Source organism: Schistocerca serialis, chromosome 4 (assembly GCF_023864345.2).
Source record: "Schistocerca serialis cubense isolate TAMUIC-IGC-003099 chromosome 4, iqSchSeri2.2, whole genome shotgun sequence".
Classification (NCBI taxonomy): domain Eukaryota; kingdom Metazoa; phylum Arthropoda; class Insecta; order Orthoptera; family Acrididae; genus Schistocerca; species Schistocerca serialis.
This window is the reverse complement of record NC_064641.1, coordinates 775,568,921-775,589,617: the sequence shown is the minus strand read 5'-3', so window position 1 is coordinate 775,589,617 and position 20,697 is coordinate 775,568,921. Positions and strand designations below refer to the sequence as shown.

Genomic DNA, 20,697 nt, shown 5'->3' with positions numbered 1-20,697 from the left:
ATGTTGCGTGATACCACGTACTTATACGTTTATGAATATTACAGCGCCATCTATCACAAAGCGAAAAAAGTGGTGCAACTAAAACATTCATATTTCATTACATACTACACGAATATATAATAAAAATGGAGGTTCCTATTTTAGAAAACGCAGTTGATATCCGTTTGGCCTATGGCAGTGCCATCTAGCGTGCCAACCATAGCGCCATCCGGTTTCCCCCTTCATGCTAGACGAGTTTCGTTCTTGGTAGTTTTTTCGTTTGATGCTTATTTCGTGAGATATTTGGCCCTGTCACTATCAATGGACCACCCTGTATATACTTGCCAAAGTGGGATTGTTGTGGCGTTTCTGCCACTAATATCACGTATGCCGTGTCCTGATGTGCCTCTGGTTTTGGTAAGTAGTCAGGCACTGACCGGCAGTTGGACGGCTGTGCCGGCCGGTGTGGCCAAGCGGTTAAAGGCGCTACAGTCTGGAACCGCGTGACCGCTACGGTCGTAGGTTCGAATCCTGCCTCGGGCATGGATGTGTGTGATGTCCTCAGGTTAGTTAGGTTTAAGTAGTTCTAAGTTCTAGGGGACTGATGACATTAGAAGTTAAGTCCCATAGTGCTCAGAGCCATTTGAACCATTTGGACGGCAGTGTCCGGTGGATGCCACTTGGTAATATTGCGCCAACGTACTGGGCGAGTATCCTTTCTACGGCACCGAGCACTCTTGCCTAGGCTCGCAATGTGGCACTTTTGACTGCTTAGTCACAGAGCCCTGGAATGTTGTTCTGTGCCCGTGACATTTGATGGTTCATCAAAGCTATACTTCCCTCGCCACCTTATGGTGTGTGGCGGAGGGTACTTTATGTCACTTCGATTTCCTGCTGCTAATAAGGCGAGTACACCGTTCGCTTGTAGGGTAAACATAGTCATGTGTAGGGACTGTGGTTGTTGTGAGCGGACGCAAGGAGAATTGGCCACTCTTCGGGGGCGGGTGGAGGCTTTGTCTGTTAGGCTCATCGAGCTCGAGGCGCAGGCGTCGGCTCGTAGTGGCGTTGGGGCAACTGTGGTGAGACCTATGCCTACTTCGGTGGCCTTGGAATCGCATGGAACCCCTGATGTCGCTGCGTCTTCCGGCAGTGAGCATCTTACCGGTCAGCCATCACTCCAGGGTGAATGGCGGACAGTGGTGGGCTCGCGCGTGCCTGGCCGAAAGGCGAAGGTGGGATCTGGCCGCGTGGCAGCTGCCTTACCCCTTTCCAACAGGTACGGGGTGCTTCCTAGTGGTGATGACATCGTTTCCGAGCCACCACAGGATGCCTCGCCTGTTGGGCCAGTGGCCGATTCTCCGGCAAGGTCCCGACAGTCACAGAGGGCGGGCCTATTAGTTATAGGGAGCTCCAACGTTAGGCGGGTTATGGAGCCCCTTAGGAAAATAGCGGGTAGGTCGGGGAAGAATGCCAGTGTGCACTCGGTGTGCTTGCCGGGGGGTCTCGTCCGTAATGTGGAGGAGGCCCTTCCGGCAGCTATTGAACGCACTGGGTGTGACCGGCTGCAGATAGTAGCACATGTCGGAACGAATGACGCCTGCCGCTTGGGTTCTGAGGCCATCCTTGGTTCCTTCCGGCGGCTGGCTGATTTGGTGAAGACAACCAGCATCGCACGCGGAGTGCAAGCTGAGCTTAATATCTGCAGCATAGTGCCCAGAGTCGATCGCGGTCCTCTGGTTTGGAGCCGTGTGGAGGGTCTAAACCAGAGGCTCAGACGACTCTGCGACTATAATGGTTGCAAATTCATCGACCTCCGTTATTGGGTGGAGAACTGTAGGGCCCCCCTAGACAGGTCAGGCGTGCACTACACACCGGAAGCAGCTACTAGGGTAGCAGAGTACGTGTGGCGTACACACGGGGTTTTTTAGGTTAGAGGGACCCCCCCTTGGGCGAAACGATAAAATACCTGACGGCTTACCAGAGAGGACATTATCATCGTTGATAAAGAACGTCCGTCCTCAGAGACCAAAAACAGGAAAAGTTAACGTAATATTGGTAAACTGCAGGAGTATCCAGGGCAAGGTTCCTGAATTAGTATCTCTTATTGAAGGAAATAGTGCGCATATAGTATTAGGAACGGAAAGTTGGTTAAAACCGGAAGTGAACAGTAACGAAATCCTAGACACAGAATGGAATATATACCGCAAGGATAGGATAAACGCCAATGGTGGAGGAGTATTTATAGCAGTAAAGAATTCAATAATATCCAGTGAAGTTATTAGCGAATGCGAATGTGAAATAATCTGGGTTAAGTTAAGTATCAAAGGTGGGTCAGATATGATAGTCGGATGCTTCTATAGACCACCTGCATCAGCAACCGTAGTAGTTGAGCGCCTCAGAGAGAACCTGCAGAACGTCGTGAAGAAGTTTCGTGATCATACTATTGTAATAGGGGGAGACTTCAATCTACCAGGTATAGAATGGGATAGTCACACAATCAGAACTGGAGCCAGGGACAGAGACTCTTGTGACATTATCCTGACTGCCTTGTCCGAGAATTACTTCGAGCAGATAGTTAGAGAACCAACTCGTGAAGCTAACGTTTTAGACCTCATAGCAACAAATAGACCGGAACTTTTCGACTCCGTGAATGTAGAAGAGGGTATCAGTGATCATAAGTCAGTGGTTGCATCAATGACTACAAGTGTAATAAGAAATGCCAAGAAAGGAAGGAAAATATATTTGCTTAACAAGAGTGATAGGGCACAAATCGCAGAATATCTGAGTGACCACCATCAAACGTTCATTTCTGAGGAAGAGGATGTGGAACAAAAATGGAAAAAATTCAGAAACATCGTCCAGTACGCCTTAGATAAGTTCGTACCGACTAAGGTCCAAAGCGAGGGGAAAGATCCACCGTGGTATAACAATCATGTACGAAAGGTACTACGGAAACAAAGAAAGCTTCATCATAGGTTTAAGAGTAGTCGAATCATAGCTGATAAGGAAAAGCTGAACGAAGCGAAAAAGAGCGTAAAGAGAGCAATGAGAGAAGCATTCAACGAATTCGAACATAAAACATTGGCAAACAATCTAAACAAGAACCCTAAAAAGTTTTGGTCATATGTAAAATCGGTAAGCGGATCTAAATCCCCTATTCAGTCACTCGTTGACCACGATGGCACCGAAACAGAGGACGACCGAAGAAAGGCAGAAATACTGAATTCAGTGTTCCGAAACTGTTTCACTGCGGAAAATCGTAACACGGTCCCTGACTTCAGCCGTCGCACGGACGCCAAAATGGAAAATATTGAAATAAACGATATCGGAATTGAAAAACAACTGCTATCACTTAGTAGCGGAAAAGCATCCGGACCAGACGAGATACCCTTAAGATTCTACAGTGATTATGCTAAAGAACTTGCCCCCTTTCTATCAGCAATTTATCGTAGATCGCTGGAAGAACGTAAAGTACCTAGCGACTGGAAGAAAGCGCAGGTCGTTCCCATTTTCAAGAAGGGTCATAAATCAGATGCGAATAATTATAGGCCTATTTCGCTTACGTCAATCTGTTGTAGAATAATGGAACATGTTTTGTGTTCTCGTATTATGACGTTCTTAGATAATACAAATCTCCTTCATCATAACCAACATGGATTCCGCAAACAGAGATCATGTGAAACTCAGCTCGCCCTATTTGCCCAAGAAATTCACAGTGCCGTAGACACTGGCGAGCAGATTGATGCCGTATTCCTGGACTTCAGGAAGGCATTTGATACGGTTCCGCACTTACGTTTAGTGAAAAAAATACGAGCTTACGGAATATCGGACCAGGTTTGTGATTGGATTCAGGATTTCCTAGAAGAAAGAACACAACATGTCATTCTTAACGGTTCAAAATCTGCAGATGTAGAGGTAATTTCGGGAGTACCACAGGGAAGCGTGATAGGACCTTTATTGTTTACAATATACATAAATGACTTAGTTGACAACATCGGTAGCTCCGTGAGGCTATTTGCAGATGACACGGTTGTCTACAAGAAAGTAGCAACATCAGAAGACTCGTACGTACTCCAGGAGGACCTGCAGAGGATTAATGCATGGTGCGACAGCTGGCAGCTTTCCCTAAACGTAGATAAATGTAATATAATGCGGATACATAGGGGCAGAAATCCATTCCAGTACGATTATGCCATAGGTGGTAAATCATTGGAAGCGGTAACGACCGTAAAATACTTAGGAGTTACTATCCGGAGCGATCTGAAGTGGAATGATCACATAAAACAAATAGTGGGAAAAGCAGGCGCCAGGTTGAGATTCATAGGAAGAATTCTAAGAAAATGTGACTCATCGACGAAAGAAGTAGCTTACAAAACGCTTGTTCGTCCGATTCTTGAGTATTGCTCATCAGTATGGGACCCTTACCAGGTTGGATTAATAGAAGAGATAGACATGATCCAGCGAAAAGCAGCGCGATTCGTCATGGGGACATTTAGTCAGCGCGAGAGCGTTACGGTGATGCTGAACAAGCTCCAGTGGCGGACACTTCAAGAAAGGCGTCACGCAATACGGAGAGGTTTATTATCGAAATTACGAGAGAGCACATTCCGGGAAGAGATGGGCAACATATTACTACCGCCCACATATATCTCGCGTAATGATCACAACGAAAAGATCCGAGAAATTAGAGCAAATACGGAGACTTACAAGCAGTCGTTCTTCCCACGCACAATTCGTGAATGGAACAGGGAAGGGGGGATCAGATAGTGGTACAATAAGTACCCTCCGCCACACACCGTAAGGTGGCTCGCGGAGTATAGATGTAGATGTAGATGTAGATGTATGTACCTCTTCCACTTCTCCCCTTCCCTGTTCCAGTGGCGAGTTGTGAGCGTGAAGAAGGACATCAGTGGGAGAAAAAGTTTAATTTGAGCGTTGATTTTAATACTGGGGGAATGCCAATGGAGTAAGGAAAGATTAAGAGGATAGTAACTTGAAAGTGGTTACATAAACTGAACTGGCAAAACTAAAGGTGCAGACGCATCGTCAGGGTGACGCACCATGACCTATTTTGCTAGAACTTGTGTTGGCACACTGGTCCAAAAGGTTGTTTTCCTATTCGTTTTTCACACACATTGTCGTCCAAATTAATGTCTGAAGCCAGGACCCATGCAATAAAAGACTGAGGAATGTAGAAGCGCAGATTGTGGAAGTACACCGCCTCACTAAAATGCACTGTAAATGCTCGCGGCATTTTGAATGTATGAAAATTCAGTATAATGGATAGATACACGTTTGTTGAATAAGTTTTAACCCTTCTACACGAGGCGTCATAGGATACAACGCGCAAGTGGCAACTACCGCCTTATCAGTGGGCGAGATCGGAGTTTGTATTTGAACAGATCTGTAAAAAAGAAAATTGTAATTACGGCACTGTATGCAAGCGGATGCGTGTATAGCTGACTCCGGTGAAACGCTAATTATATGTGCGTTTTATCAGCGACGTGGTCATAACTCGCACGAATCCGTTAATTTAAACTGGATGCTAGTAATGTTACACCGTACAATGTATATTTAAGTATGAGAGAAATGATATTACGTATTTTCAGTGGAGTTGGTGACGTATCTTTGTTGCCGACAATGAGCTTGTCGCATTCGATAATGGTAATTTTGAAACCGTATTTAATATTTCTGTAAAGACCGTGTGAAGTTACACGGATCTTCTGGGTGGTTGTATCAGGTATTCTCTTCCACAGCGAGAGTTCCTTTATTACCTTAGCGTATCCCTTTCAATTATACATTGTCCCGCGGCTTGTGCACGTTGATGTATAACTGAGGCGCTATTACAATGCAACTAGTGACTCTCCAACTAACTTTACAATAAAAAGATCACAAATGGGCTTTATCATTTAGAAAAAATGAAAGAAGGTTTGACTGATTTTCGTATCAAGGTCCATGACGTGATGTTACACATCGATTAACGTATTATGACGATAGTAGTACCGTGATGCAAAGTAAAACGTTTGTTACGGGAGAAAAAACGCATTTTATTACTTTATAAGAACAGAACACCAAGGAAAGTATGTTGCTACATTATCTTAATATATACTTCAACTAAATATTTGTGCTTGCAGAAACATGCCATAAACAGTTCACATACTAACGAATATACAGGGTTTAAACGATAACTGTTTACAATGTACATCATGATGGAGTTGGAGAAGAGATGAACAAATTGATATGGAACACTTGTGGTCTCTCAAGCCGGGAAACAACCTCAAATTGACCAATAAGAGCCGTCTACGCTAGAGCGCATGCACATCTCGTAAGATTTTGGTTATACTCGTACTTGAATATTAAAAACCCCTTGTTCTTGTACCTACAAAAGCCTAAGACTGACGTTTCTGTAAATTTATTTATTTCATCTCAAAATACAGTGCATTTTAACAGCATAAAATTAACACCTAACCAGATTTATTTATCTGATTTTCTTACTACGAAACGATTGTGCTTGTATAGATTATGTTTCAATCGAATTGTAAACATAATTAGTTTTGCATAACTTTTCAAAGGTATTTTTTTTCTTTCTTTTTTCTCACGGGGAAATTTAGATTAATAATAGTTGCCTAAGCCGGTTGCGTAAGAGAACGAGGTGATATAAAAAGTCTCGCGCCTTGCGCTTGCGCTTTAGGGGTATAGATGGCTTTTGTTGGTCAATTTGACATTGTTTCCCGGCTAGACAGACTGCAAGCGTCCTGTATCAAATTGTTCGTCTCAACTTCCCCTACATCACTGTGGTACGTTGTAAACAGGTAACGTTTCCACCGTGTACATATTGTGTCTACTTATTCATCCATATGTGCAACCACACTTCCATTGATCACATTATTCAGCCGGTATATGCAGCCCCTGGAGCATGTTCGTCGTCCATCGAGATACAGCCAAGAGTGAAGTCCTGTACCACAGGTTTTATCAGGTTGACGTCCTTACTGCACTCAGCTGTTCGATTTCGAACTGCATCAACAGACGATCGCCAAATGCTCTATCACTAACCATACTTCTTCCAGTTGTTGCAAAACAATAACGTTTTATTACTTTTTATCGGAGGCATACGTCTCCCTTGAATAGAAGTCTTAATCTTTCCCTTACTAAACAAGATCGCGCACTTTGCTAATTATCTGCAGTTTTAGAACTCCATGCCTCAGTCCTATGCTTGCGCTATCTGTTTGAAAATCTCCCTCCTCTTGAGGAGTAGCGAATGGGGGAAACTGCTTTCCCCGCAACAGTGTTTTCGAAAAAAACACCTCTAGAATGTGCTGCCCTAGTCTCGGCGGGAACTTGATCCCGCCAGATCGGCGCCGTAGCTATGTATGCCCCAAGCATGTCCCGCGATCTCGTTACATTACAACCTCAGACGGCATAAAACTTGTTAACTTGCAATGAGCAACTAATTGCACCATACATTTTAGCTGTCGTCGTTGTAGTTAAGAGTAACGGAATTCTCAAGTTGTGTAACTGCTACCTATAGGGAATGTTAATGAGTGCGTGACATTTCACAGTTCGTATGGAACACTGTTCCGGTAATTACGTCTCATAACGTATATTTGATTTATCAGTGTACTCACTGCTTACTGACGAATATACGAAGTTACAGTGTGAAAAACAGTAGCACAGTGTAAAGACAGCCATTATGTAAAATGCTGCTCACCAAGTGCTGTTGAAGTGCTGTATTGTTAAAAATGCCAGAAAAAATGGCATTTGCAAGATTTGATTAACACTGAGTAAAATATAGATCTGTAACCTTGCTAAGTCACTGCTGTGAAGATAACAGTAAAAGGCCTCCAAATTACTTTTAATAAAAATTACTTTTAATAAAAAAAAGTTGAATTCACGTAGATACGTGTGTCAATTGTTAAATGTGTTCGGCTTCATTGCAGTTTTCTTTTGCCATCCATAATGCAGACACAATTTGCAGGTTTCTTGTTGCGCAGCTATTACTTGTTATTGTTTCGTCCATGTGCTTTGATATGTTTTTGTATGCTCGTGTGTGTGTGTGTGTGTGTGTGTGTGTGTGTGTGTGTGTGTGTGTGTGTGTGTGTGAATATATTTATGCCTGTGGGTACTTGAGTACTGTATTTACTTTTTACTGCTGTCCAGAATGTTACTCATGACGCTAGATCTGTTTACGTAGTGCAGCTAAAGGGTCTCCGTCAAATGGTTCAAATGGCTCTGAGCACTATGGGACTCAACTGCTGAGGTCATTAGTCCCCTAGAACTTAGAACTAGTGAAACCTAACTAACCTAAGGACATCACAAACATCCATGCCCGAGGCAGGATTCGAACCTGCGACCGTAGCGGTCCTGCGGTTCCAGACTGCAGCGCCTTTAACCGCACGGCCACTTCGGCCGGCGGGTCTCCGTCCAGCAGTAGTCACCCGTCATGTTCCAACGTACGGTTAAAAAAAAAAAAAAAAAACCTAATAAGTTTCACAAATTAATATTTGATCTATTGCTCAGGTTTGAAGCCGTAGCGTAAATAATGGTGAAGTACTCGGATGGTATATACTTGGTTGATGCTCATGATTATGAAGTGGGAAAGTTTATGAACAGCGGTTAAATTACTTATTAGGACAACTACTTGATAAACCCAGCATTAAAAACCGTTATCTTTTTTGTGACTACTTATCAAAACACTTGAACAATAATGACTATTAAGTGCATTTGAAATACACAATTCCGTCGAAATTGGAAAATCTGTGACCGCCATATTGAGTTCAGACTGTCCGACCTTCATTTGAATGTGGAGAACCTTTGCCAGTGCACTATGATAACTCGACTTTCAAATGAATGTCGCAGCTCTTAACTCAACTTTGATCTTCTGTGATAATTTTTTGTGTATTAATATTTCGTCGAAGTCTACCTGTTCGAGGAATTCCTTGAAAATATTCGCTTGACATTTCTACCGCTTTTCTGCGATGCAACCCGATGTACTTCAATTTTTCGATGAAAATTTCGTGACAAGAAGTAAATGAGATTACAACTTTTTCTGCAAGTTCTCTGACGATTGGCGCACCAGAGATTCTTGAGTTTCTGCACCTGAGCGCTACCGATTCACGTCTAACGCCTCCTAGATGAGGGTCATCTTCAGTTAAATGACAACTATTTTCGAATCAACTTAAAGGACGATTTCTCAGCCAAGATCGCATGAGTCAAGCCTTTGTTTACAATGACGGTTTTGGTAAGACGAGAGTTATCATCTGAACGGGAAATAGCGCACATCAAGTGTAAAACATTAAATTATTAAAATAGCATACAATGTCATAAATACATTACATAGAATGAATTATTATGTAACATACCTCGGTAAAACTTAAAGAAAGTACCAAATTAGAGCTATAAATTTCCTCTGTATCTTAATTAGCCGGATAGTTGACGTAACATGCATTGGCATGTCAAAGTGAAAACCATTATTTACAAAACGTTTCACCAAATTCATCTGTCCCATACTACAAGCCAAAAAGTACGTCACTGATACAAGAACGCCGCTGAACTGACACGCGGTGAGAGTTACTGGAGAACAAATTGACATTTATTGACTGCAGAGGTCACTTGTGCATTTTTATTATCGCCCCCTGTAGCTGAGTGGACAGCCGGCACGGTAACTCAGCGTGTTCGGTCAGAGGGCTAGCTGCCCTCTGTAATAAAAAACTGAGTTAATGGATCAACAACGAAATGAAATGGGTGTCTTTCGACGTCCGCCCCGAGCAGATACAACGAACGAAAACGAACAAAATGAAAAAAAAAGTGTTCAGCGCGACAGAATATCAATCCTAAGGGCCCGGGTTCGATTCCCGGCTGGTTCGGAGATTTCCTGCGCTCAGGGATTGGGTGTTGTTTTGTCCTAATCATCATCATTTCACCCCCATCGACGCGAAGGTCGCTGAATTGGCGTCAAACCGAAAGACCTGCACCAGGCGAACGGTCTACCCGATGAGAGCCCCTAGTCACACAACATTTACATTATCGTCATTATAAATATGTAATTTTCGTAAAATGTAGTACTTTTTACACAGTTATAAAACTTTGGAGCTGGTGAAGGCTAAAATACGTCCTAGAAACAGAAAGCGTCTACTTAACCATATAGAATAAACAATAGGTCTAAAAATACAAAATATCCTTAAAACTGCAATGTAAATTGTGGTAACTGATACACAATTATAAAATTCTTGTAGTAGGTAGAAGCTAAAATATTGTCTAGGGACGGAAGAAGCATATCTAATCAGAGTGGTAAAATAAAAAATCGAAAAAGACACGTCGTTAAAACTACAACTTAAGTCGTATTTTAGAATCGGGGAGACCTACGAGTAACGTCCTCGTTAACTTCCACCGACATTTCAGATGTTTGTGTAAATGTTTTCGCCAGTTTGACACGAAATTTACCGCTCAATCATTCCTTCCATCAATCAGACAAGGCAAAAATCACGATAAACTCTGTACATAGTCTCATTCGAACAACAGCAGTTGGGAAAGGATAGGTGGTGTCATAAGCGTGACACAATGTTGTTACTCGGGAACTTGTGACGGATTCGATGTTGCCATGGGGATGCGGCTAGCACGCTTTGTTACCGCGGGAAACAGAAGTTACATTACGTTTCGAACAGACTTCTTATAATCGGTTCAAGCATAATGTCGATACTGGTAGTGTCGGCATGTTTAATGGTTCTAGGCTTCAGGATATTAATTGTTTAAACAGAAGACTTCGTACACCCTGAAATTACAAGGGTCCTGTGTGAAAGCACGAAGAAATGACGTTTTTGCATGAATGATTTCCGAAAATTTATTAAATTCAGAGCCACAGAGAGAAGTGAGGAGCTGGAAATTAATTCAGTCTTATACAGTTCTCCACTTCGGTTGTTCCTGCTTCACACTTCGGTCTCACCTACACTCGTCTTCTGCCTTGCATTTCCCTTCGTATCTAGACGGTATTCCTGCATCTCATAGGCATCTAATCGCCTTCCTCTCTCCCCTCGTCCATGTATTTTCCGTACACAAAACCGCACTCAACACAAAATATCAGACCAGTCATTGTCTATGAGAGCAATGTCATGCGCGACGGCACTATTGTGTAAAACACTCTCGGACTTCTTGCCGCGTCAGTGAAGGGTAAAACCCCAAGCTTTCGACTATTACCTTCATTGTCTTTGTAAGAAGCAACTGGCTATCTAAACTGGCCTTATGTAGCCCATAGACGCCTTGTGATTGGATGGTAATTAGTAATGCTGTCTTTGCGCCCACAGTTTTCATCATCCAGTGCAGAAGAAAGCAGTTTTAATTACACTCGTATATAGAGAAAAATTTGTTTGTGACGAGTGCCACTTGGATTCCGAAATTAATCATCTGAAGTACGTGTTCCTAAAGAACTGTTATGATTGACGTGATATGAAATCAGCGTTCTCCAATTTATATATATACTCCGCAAAATAGGGAGAGTCCTGGGAAGACGACGTGTGAGACCCATTTTCCGACCTCCTAACAAGGTAAAGGAGATGCTACGGCCCGTTAAGGACAGAATCGGCGTCAGGATCCGTGGGATTTACGAGGTGCATTCAAGTTCTAAGGCCTCCGACTTTTTTTCTAATTAACTACTCACCCGTAATCGATGAAACGTACACATTTTTCACAACGCTGACGCCAAGCCAGAAGTTTTACCCGGAAAGTCAGAGACTCTCTTACAATACAGTTGTTTTTCAAATTTCAGATTTAGTTGTTTCGCAGCAGGTACTTTTATGGTTAAATAATTGCTTTCCCATTATAATTCTGAGATACATTTTTTTACAGTCTGCAGCGGGGTATGTGTTGATTTGAAACTTCGTGGCAGATTAAAACTCTGCTCTCGATCGAGACTCTGCACCGGAACTTACCCTATTTCTAAAAGAATGAGAGATGTACTGGAAGACGAGAAACTGTGAGAGTAGGTTCGGATCATAATTGCACAACTCAGCTGAGAGAAACATTGTCCTCGAAAACGAAGGTACCGGGATCGATTCCAAGTCTTTTGTTTCCATTAAAATACTTTTCCACTATTTCTTCTCTGTATTACATACTATATAAATGGGAAGACATCTTAGTTTGACTCCTCTAACCACCTGACGGTCTTTTGTTATCACGTCTGCTAAATGTGTTCTGGTGTTCACCTTCAGGTATACGGGGTGAGTCAGCTGCGCCTACCGATATCGTTTTATGCAATTCCCAATTTTGTGTGTGGCCTTCAGACACCGCGTTCGTGAATTTAATATCCTCTCTATCGCTAGGCGCAAGCGATTATTCATGGAGAAAAAATGAACACGACCTTTTTGTAGGAAATTTAATGTAGTTAAATTTTGTACTGAGATACGTTTTCCCTGGAGGCCACAGTTTTCGAGTTATTCAAGAAAAACTTGCATAAGTGATCCTCAACCACACTTCCGTCCCAAAACTCATTCTTCACCACTCAGGATTTCTAATATGTTATTTGTGGCACTACATCCTACAACTATACAAAAAATTCCAAGTTCGTGAGCTATTCCTGATATTCTACCTTTTTTGGTGGCTATTGATTCAGCTATCACGTCACCAACACAGTCGACCGTTTCGTTAACGTTATGAGTTTAAACGTGTCCGTCAAGGTAATGGAAGAAAAACGACGTTTGTAAACGTTGCGCTAAAACTAATTTTGTTGACAATTCGATCCAAACTTAAGCCTTGCAAGCACAGTAGTTTCGTAGTCAGAAGGCCTGACATCTACAACGATGTAAGTTTATTTTATGCTGTTTGTCGTTAGGTGAAGCTTACACAAACGTCAGATTTACAATTTTGAAGTGTTCGACTAAGCCAGTGCAGTAATAAGGCCAATCAATGAAGACCAAAAAATGTCTGATGATTGAAATAATTAGTGCAGTCTCCTATTTTTGTACAGTGGTAGGAGTAAGAGTGATGAACAACATACTAGCGGTGAGAGTTGAGTGTGGAAATGAAGATGCATTTGAGGATCACTTTTGTACGTTTTTCTTGAATAAGTCGAAAACTACAGTCTGTATCGAAGACGTATCCCCCTAAAAATGTAATACATAAAATTTCCTACAAAAATGTCCTGTTCAATTTTCTACACCACTAATAAGGACAATGGTAGATGTAATTGAATTTCCCTGTATTGGCTTCTAGTGGACGATCTTTTTTTAGCAGCTCATTACCTAGGTGAGCGAGTACCACTAGTCGCTCTCCGAGATAACACTGATTTTGCTGAAAGAGTCGAATGAAGGCGGCAAAAACCGTACACATATCCGGAAAGGACAAACCGAGAGGAATCCGAAACCTGAAAGCCAAAAATGGTCAACAGTCTATGAACAAAACCACAATTACAAACCGAGACAAATAAACAAGAAGAAGGTAACGTTGACGGTCAGAAAGCTTCAGGTAGGTCAAATAGGTAATTTAATATCACGCGCCCGGGTTCCCGGGTTCGATTCCCGGCGGGGTCAGGGATTTTCTCTGCCTCGTGATGACTGGGTGTTGTGTGATGTCCTTAGGTTAGTTAGGTTTAAGTAGTTCTAAGTTCTAGGGGACTGATGACCATAGATGTTAAGTCCCATAGTCCTCAGAGCCATATGAACCATTTTGAACTTAGTATCATCGACATAGTGATGCAGCGTAATCACTTAATAAGGGCAAGTCTTCCGATCCAGATGACATACTAGTAAGATTTCTTTAAGAATATGGTGACAGAATAGCCCAATACTTAACAATCATACGCAAACGTCCGCTTGACGAAACATGCATACCAAAAGACTGGAAAGTTGCACAATTCACACCAATATTCAAGAAAGGAAGCAGGAGTAATCGTTTGAATTACAGACGCAAATCTGTAACGTCTTTGTGCAGTAGGATTTTGGAACATATAATGTTTTCGAACATTATGGGTGTGAAATTTTATGGGACTTAACTGCTAAGGTCATCAGTACCTAAGCTTACACACTACTTAACCTGAATTATCCTAAGGACAAACACACACACCCATGCCCGAGGGAGGACTCGGCCCTCCGCCGGGACCAGCCACACAGTCCACGACTGCAGCGCCTGAGACCGCTCGGCTAATCCCGCGCGGCGAACATTATGAGTTATCTCGAATGTAACGGTCTAGTGATACACAGCCAGCAAGGATTCAGAAAATACCGTTCTTGTGAAACACAGCTAGCTCTATATTGGCAAGATGTAATGATTGCTATCGACAGGGGATCTCAGATTGATTCCATACTTCAGGGTTTCCGAAAGTCTTGTGTCACCGTTCCTCACAATGGACTTCTAATCAAATTGTGTGCCTATGCACGAGTATTATGTCTTCAGCAATGCGACTGGATCCAAGACTTCCACTCACAGTTAGTAGTAATTGACGGAAGTTTAACGGATGTGATATCCAATGTTCCTGAAGAAAGTGTTACAGGTCCTTTTTTGTTCCCAATCTACATAAACAATTTAAGTGATTATCCGAGCAGTCCTCTCAGAATTGTTACTTACTGTCTAGTAAAGTCATTAGACAATCAAAACCAATTGCAAATTGATTTAGACACGATATCTGCATGGTGCGAAAACTGGCAATTGTCTCTCAATAAGGAAAACTCTGAGCTCATCCACATAAGTACAAAAAGAGATCCGTTAAATTTCGATTACACGATAAAGCGCATAAATTTACAGGCTGTCAATTTGACTATATACCTAGAAATTACAACTACAAACAACTTAAATTAGGACGCTCACATAGATAATGTTGTGGGGAAGGCAAACAAAAACTATATTTTATTGGCAGAACACTTAGAAGATGCTACAAGCCTACTAAAGAGACTGCCTACTGATGCTTATTCATCCTCTGATGGAGTACTGCTGTGCTGTATGGGGTACTTACCGGATAAGACTGACGGTGGGCATCGAAGAAACTGAAAGAAGGTAATCTCAGTTTTAAATTGTAGCGAAAAGGAGGAGAGTGTCACGTGTATGATGAGCGAGCGGGGATGGCAGTCATTAAAACAAAGGCGTTTCTCCTTACTGCGAGATCTTTTCACGAAATTTGAGTCACCAACTTTCTCCTCTGATTTTGAAAATATTTTACAGTCGCCAGTCTACATAATAGATGGGAAGGAACTTGCCCCCCTTCTTGCAGCGGTGTACCGTAGCTCTCTACAAAAGCGTAGCGTTCCAAAGTATTTTAAAAGGGCGCAGGTCATCCGAGTTTTCTAGAAGGGACGTCGATCAGATGTGCAGAACTATAGACCTATATCTCTAACGTCGATCAGTTGTAGAATTTTGGAACACGTATTATGTTCGAGTATAATCACTTTTCTGGAGACTAGAAATCTACTCTGTAGGAATCAGCATGGGTTTCGAAAAAGACGATCGTGTGAAACCCAGCTCGCGCTATTTGTCCACGATACTCAGAGGGCCATAGACACGGGTTCCCAGGTAGATGCCGTGTTTCTTGCCTTCCGCAAGGCGTTCGATACAGTTCCCCACAGTCGTTTAATGAACAAGGTAAGAGCATATGAACTATCAGACCAATTGTGTGATTGGATTGAAGAGTTCCTAGATAACAGAAAGCAGCATGTCATTCTCATTGGAGAGAAGTCTTCCCAAGTAAGAGTTATTTCAGGTGTGCCGCAGGGGAGTGTCGTAGGACCGTTGCTATTCACAATATACATAAATTACCTCGTGGATAACATCGGAAGTTCACTGAGGCTTTTTGCGGATGATGCTGTGGTGTAGCGAGAGGTAGTAACAATGGAAAACTGTACTGAAATGCAGGAGGATCTGCAGCGAATTGACGCATGGTGCATGGAATGGCTATTGAATCTCAATGTAGACAAGTGTAATGTGCTGCGAATACATAAAAAGAAAGATCGTTTATCATTTAGCTACACTATAGCAGGTCAGCAAATGGAAGCAGTTAATTCCATAAATTATACGGGAATAGGTATTAGGAGTGATTTAAAATGGAATGATCATATAAAATTGATCGTCGGTAAAGCAGAAGCCAGACTGAGATTCATTGGAAGAATCCTAAGGAAATGCAATCCGAAAACAAGGGAAGTAGGTTACAGTACACTTGTTCGCCCACGGATTGAATATTGCTCACCAGTGTGCGATCCGTACCAGATAGGGTTGATAGAGAAGATCCAACGGAGAGCAGCGCACTTCGTTACAGGATCATTTAGTAATCGCGAAAGCGTTACGGAGATGATAGATAAACTCCAGTGGAAGACTTTGCAGGAGAGACGCCTAGTAGTTCGGTACGGCCTTTTGTTGAAGTTTCAAGAACATACATTCACCGAGTAGTCAAGCAGTATATTGCTCCCTCCTACGTATATCTCGCGAAGAGACCATGAGGATAAAATCAGAGAGGCTAGAGCCCACACAGAAGCATACCGACAATCTTTCTTTCAACGAACAGTACGAGACTGGAATAGAAGGGAGAACCGATAGAGGTTCTCAAAGTACCCTCCGCCACACACTGTCAGGTGGCTTGCGGAGTATGGATGTAGGTGTAGATGTAGATGTAGAAAACAAAGGGAACCAGAGCAAGTACAGAAAGATTTAAGAGTTAATTTTTCCCATGCTCTTTTAGAGAGGGGAACGGAGAGAGAAACAGTGTGAAGGTAGTTTGAACAACCCTCTGCCAGGTACTTAAGTGTGAATTGTGGAGTAGTCAAGTAGACGCTGATGTAGAACGCAACTGAACGAGGAAAGCGCTCACGCTTTCCTTCTATTTTAGGCCGGAGAGGGTCTAGCTAAGTGAAGCGAAGTCTACGCCGCCTAGGTCTGGATGGCCAACGCTGTTGCGTTCATCTCGATATGTAAATCCGAGTCCCGCAACGATACTAAACTTGCAATCCACAACCTTTTCTATCCAAATAGGAAATTTTTATTCACTTTTAATCTATGTGGCGCATTCTCCAGTAGTGTAGACTAATATAAAATGTGGGACCCCAAATCAAATCTTGTTATTCTCATTTAGGACCTGTACGATTTCCCTAAATCATTTCAGTCGACCTCCGTGCGATTCTAGCACAGCCAGAGCTGTTTCTCTAATGACTTCGATATCGAAAGACGTTTAAACGGCAACACTCCGTCTTTAGCGTCCCGTGCCTCTTTACTTATTGAGTGCTCCTGCTATTGGCGGGTCGATAAGTCAGAGCGGAGCCTTGGCAGCCGTCGGTGTGGTAATCAAGACGTGGGGAGCGCCGCGCAGGATATCGAGTGGCCACGCCCCTTGCCCCTCCCCCTGGCCACCCCTTTGAGGGCACCCACAGCACCCCACCCCACCCCTCGCACCCCCGCCTCCCACATCCAGCGCCAAATTGAATTCACGGCCTCGGCTCGGAGCGGCCCACAGGCGCAGTGCGGCGCTTACGGCCAAAGTGCGTGGCGTGGGGCGGCGTGGACTGCCGGCGACGCGACGTCGCCTTGGAGTGGAAAGCGGCGCAGAAAGCGGAAGAGAGGCCGGGGTCGCCGGGACACAACCGCGGCACGTGGTCCGAGACGCACCACTCCACATAACAAGGGCGGGACCGCCCCGTCCAGAGGAGCGCTCTTCTGCCCAGCGGGCATCCAGCTCCACGCACGGCATCTCATGCAACAAGCTGACGGATCACCTGGCGAAACAGAGTGGTTTACGGTCGATCTTACTACACTACATGTACAGATTACGCTGCTGGTGTAAAGACGCGCCGGCCGTTGTGGCCGAGCGGTTCTAGGCGCTTCAGTCTGGAACCGCGCGACCGCTACGGTCGCAGGTTCGAATCCTGCCTCTGGCATGGATGTGTGATGTCCTTAGGTTAGCTAGGTTTGAGTAGTTCTAAGTTCTAGGGGACTGATTACCTCAGATGTTAAGTCCCATAGTGCTCAGAGCCATTTGAACCTTTTTTTTTTTTTTGTAGAGACGCAATTTCTTCGAGTATGGTCACAGCCGTGGTAGATCTCACCTACGTACTCTTAAAAGACCAATCCGGCAGAAACGCTGCAGTCAGGATAGATGGCACACCAGTAATACGTCGTCGGGAAGCATGATACTTAGGAGTAGTACTAGATGTGAAATGGAGCTTCACCCGGCACATTGAAGCCACAACACATAGGTCACTAGAGGTACTAAATAACCTCATTACGATAGATCATAGGCGATTTCATCTCCCACCAAACCTCATCAAGTTGTACCACAACACAATCCTCGCCTCCATCGTGGGCTACGGGTCCGGAGTCTGGGCTCACAGGCTCACGAGGGTCGTTCCTGCTATGGTCGTGAGGAGAGTGCAGCGGAACATGCTATTGTGCTCAGTCGGGGCCTACCGTACATCTCCTGAGGGAGCATTGTTGATTCTCATGTGGCTGTGCCCCCTAGATGTAAAAATCAGGGAGCTGGCCGCAAGGTACTGGGTAAAAAAGGGGCAGATCGAAAAAACCGGGAACATTATGGGGGTCAGAGTGGGGGATAAATCATCAATCAAAAGAAGGGGGATGGAACTTTGGCAAGAAATCTTGGATAGGGATGAGACAGGGAGAAGAACACACCAACTATTACCAAACATCAAAGAACGATTGAGAATGAAGCATTTTCAGCCTAGTAAGGGACTGCTGCACTTCCTCACAGGGCATGGCCCGTACCCGGCATATCTCTGCCGTTTGGGGAAAAGAGCGACACCCTCGTGTTACTGTGGTGCCGGGATAGGTACACCGGACCACGCGGTCTACGAGTGTCCCATTTTCGACGACATTGCCACTGAGTTAAGGAATTCACTGCCAAATGCAGATACCTTCCATCTAATTAGAAACCCAGTCACCTTCATTATCATCGATAAATTAGCCAGCGAGGCATCCGCCAAAGCCCTGAGAGAATATCGTAGGGAGATAGAGTAACTAAAGTGCCAAAACGTGACATTACGCACCAAACCATTCCGCCAGGATGCGTACTGGCGGACCGCCATGACGATCGGGATCCGTCGCGTCCAGGACTAGGGGGAGGGTGCGAACTTACCGACTATAGACACAGCACACCGATTATGACTTAGTAGATAAAATTACTAGTAGGAAATAGATAGTAGGATATTTCAAAAAGACCTGCAATGATTTCCAGTTAAGGCCAGTCCAGTGCCAGGGGCACGCGCACTGGGATTAGCTCGGTGGGAACGGCCAAGAAAAGTAGGTTTGTATTCTGCTGGCACACTTGTAACGCTGCAGGATATAGTTGTTAGTGGAGTAGGATAGAGTAGATAGCATGGTAGGTTAACAGTAGGTCAAATAGTAGGAATACCCATAGAGTAACTAACCTCCCATCCTGTCGTTGACACTACCAATAAGTAGAGTCTTGGTAAATGCTGCTGAAAATTTGTAATTTTGTATGTAACTTCGACCAACCAATGTCTTAGGTGGTGGGTTACTTTGGATGATACTGGTTTTGATGAATCAAGATTTTTTTTTAAAAAAAAGGCCACGGCTGTTATCCTTCACATGTTTATAGAATGAAAGCTCAGCTACCTCGGTACTGTGAAGCACACCCAACTAAAACGGCAGAGCTCAACCACGTGATACTAAGATCTTGACGTGGCAACAAACTCGCCACGAGTTCCTCAGAGCCTTGAACAGTGCAGGAACCCTCAATACGGTAAGACCTGTTACGGCAGCTGTGCACTACGGAGTAAGTCAGTGTTGCCGTACTTCTGCACGAAGCGGATATCCAGTCAGACACAAAGGATCCAGCGTGAGAAGTTGTGATACATGGATTGCGTTGAAAGTAAGAATCTACAAAATGTATCATGAAGGTTAACTGGTATTCATGTAATTTAAAATCACTATGCTGTATATAATAAAAATAGTGTGCACTGGCTAAATGGTTTAGCCCAAGGACCAATAAATACAAAACCAAAAAATAAAAACTGCTCGCATAACCTATAATTTGCCAGCACATAGGAGACAGCCAAGTGCTTTTCATTTCGTGCACAAAATTTTAAGTACCGACCCAGTGGTCAGCAAGTTTTGCTGCTACATGTGTCCACTGCCTGGACGTCAAACAGACTGTAAACTATTACTGCTTCGTCCACCATTTTACTCGAGTTCAACTCCTGATGCCCATCACTCCCTTTGATGCTGTTTTGTTTTTTGGAGGGTGCACTAATTTTCCGGGAAATGTCCTTTCTCTCCGCTTTATTGAGGGTCTCGCATAAAATATTGTATCAGTTCACAATACAAAAGTGGTGAACAAAAATAACGGAATACTACCAAAGTAGACGACAAAGACTCAGTAATACTGAGGTCTGCTGACTGTGGTGGCCAGAGGAGATGAAACAATTCATCCTTGTGTCACAAAACGAATCCAAGATGTGTGAACAACGACGCTGTCGTCTTCGAGCACAGCGTCACCATTGAGAATCAAGTTTTGTATCGTAGCCGTGTGAGATTAGCCGAGCGGTATCAGACGCTGCAGTCATGGACTGTGCGGCTGATCCTGGCGGAGATTCGAGTCCTCCCTCGGGCATGGGTGTGTGTGTTTGTCCTTAGGATAATTTAGATTAAGTAGTGTGTAACCTTAGGAACTGATGACCTTAGCAGTTGAGTTCCATAAGATTTCACACACATTTGAACTTTTTTTTTGTATCGTAGGACGGAATTTATCAGCCACAATTGTCACATAATCATTGGCAGTAA

General features: G+C 43.6%; 1 protein-coding gene across 1 annotated transcript in view; it reads right to left on the bottom strand.

Moving 5' to 3' along the window:
- Window positions 1-20,697, bottom strand: part of LOC126473336 (complexin) — a 710,430-nt gene that overhangs the window by 680,818 nt on the left and 8,915 nt on the right. The window lies entirely within an intron of this gene.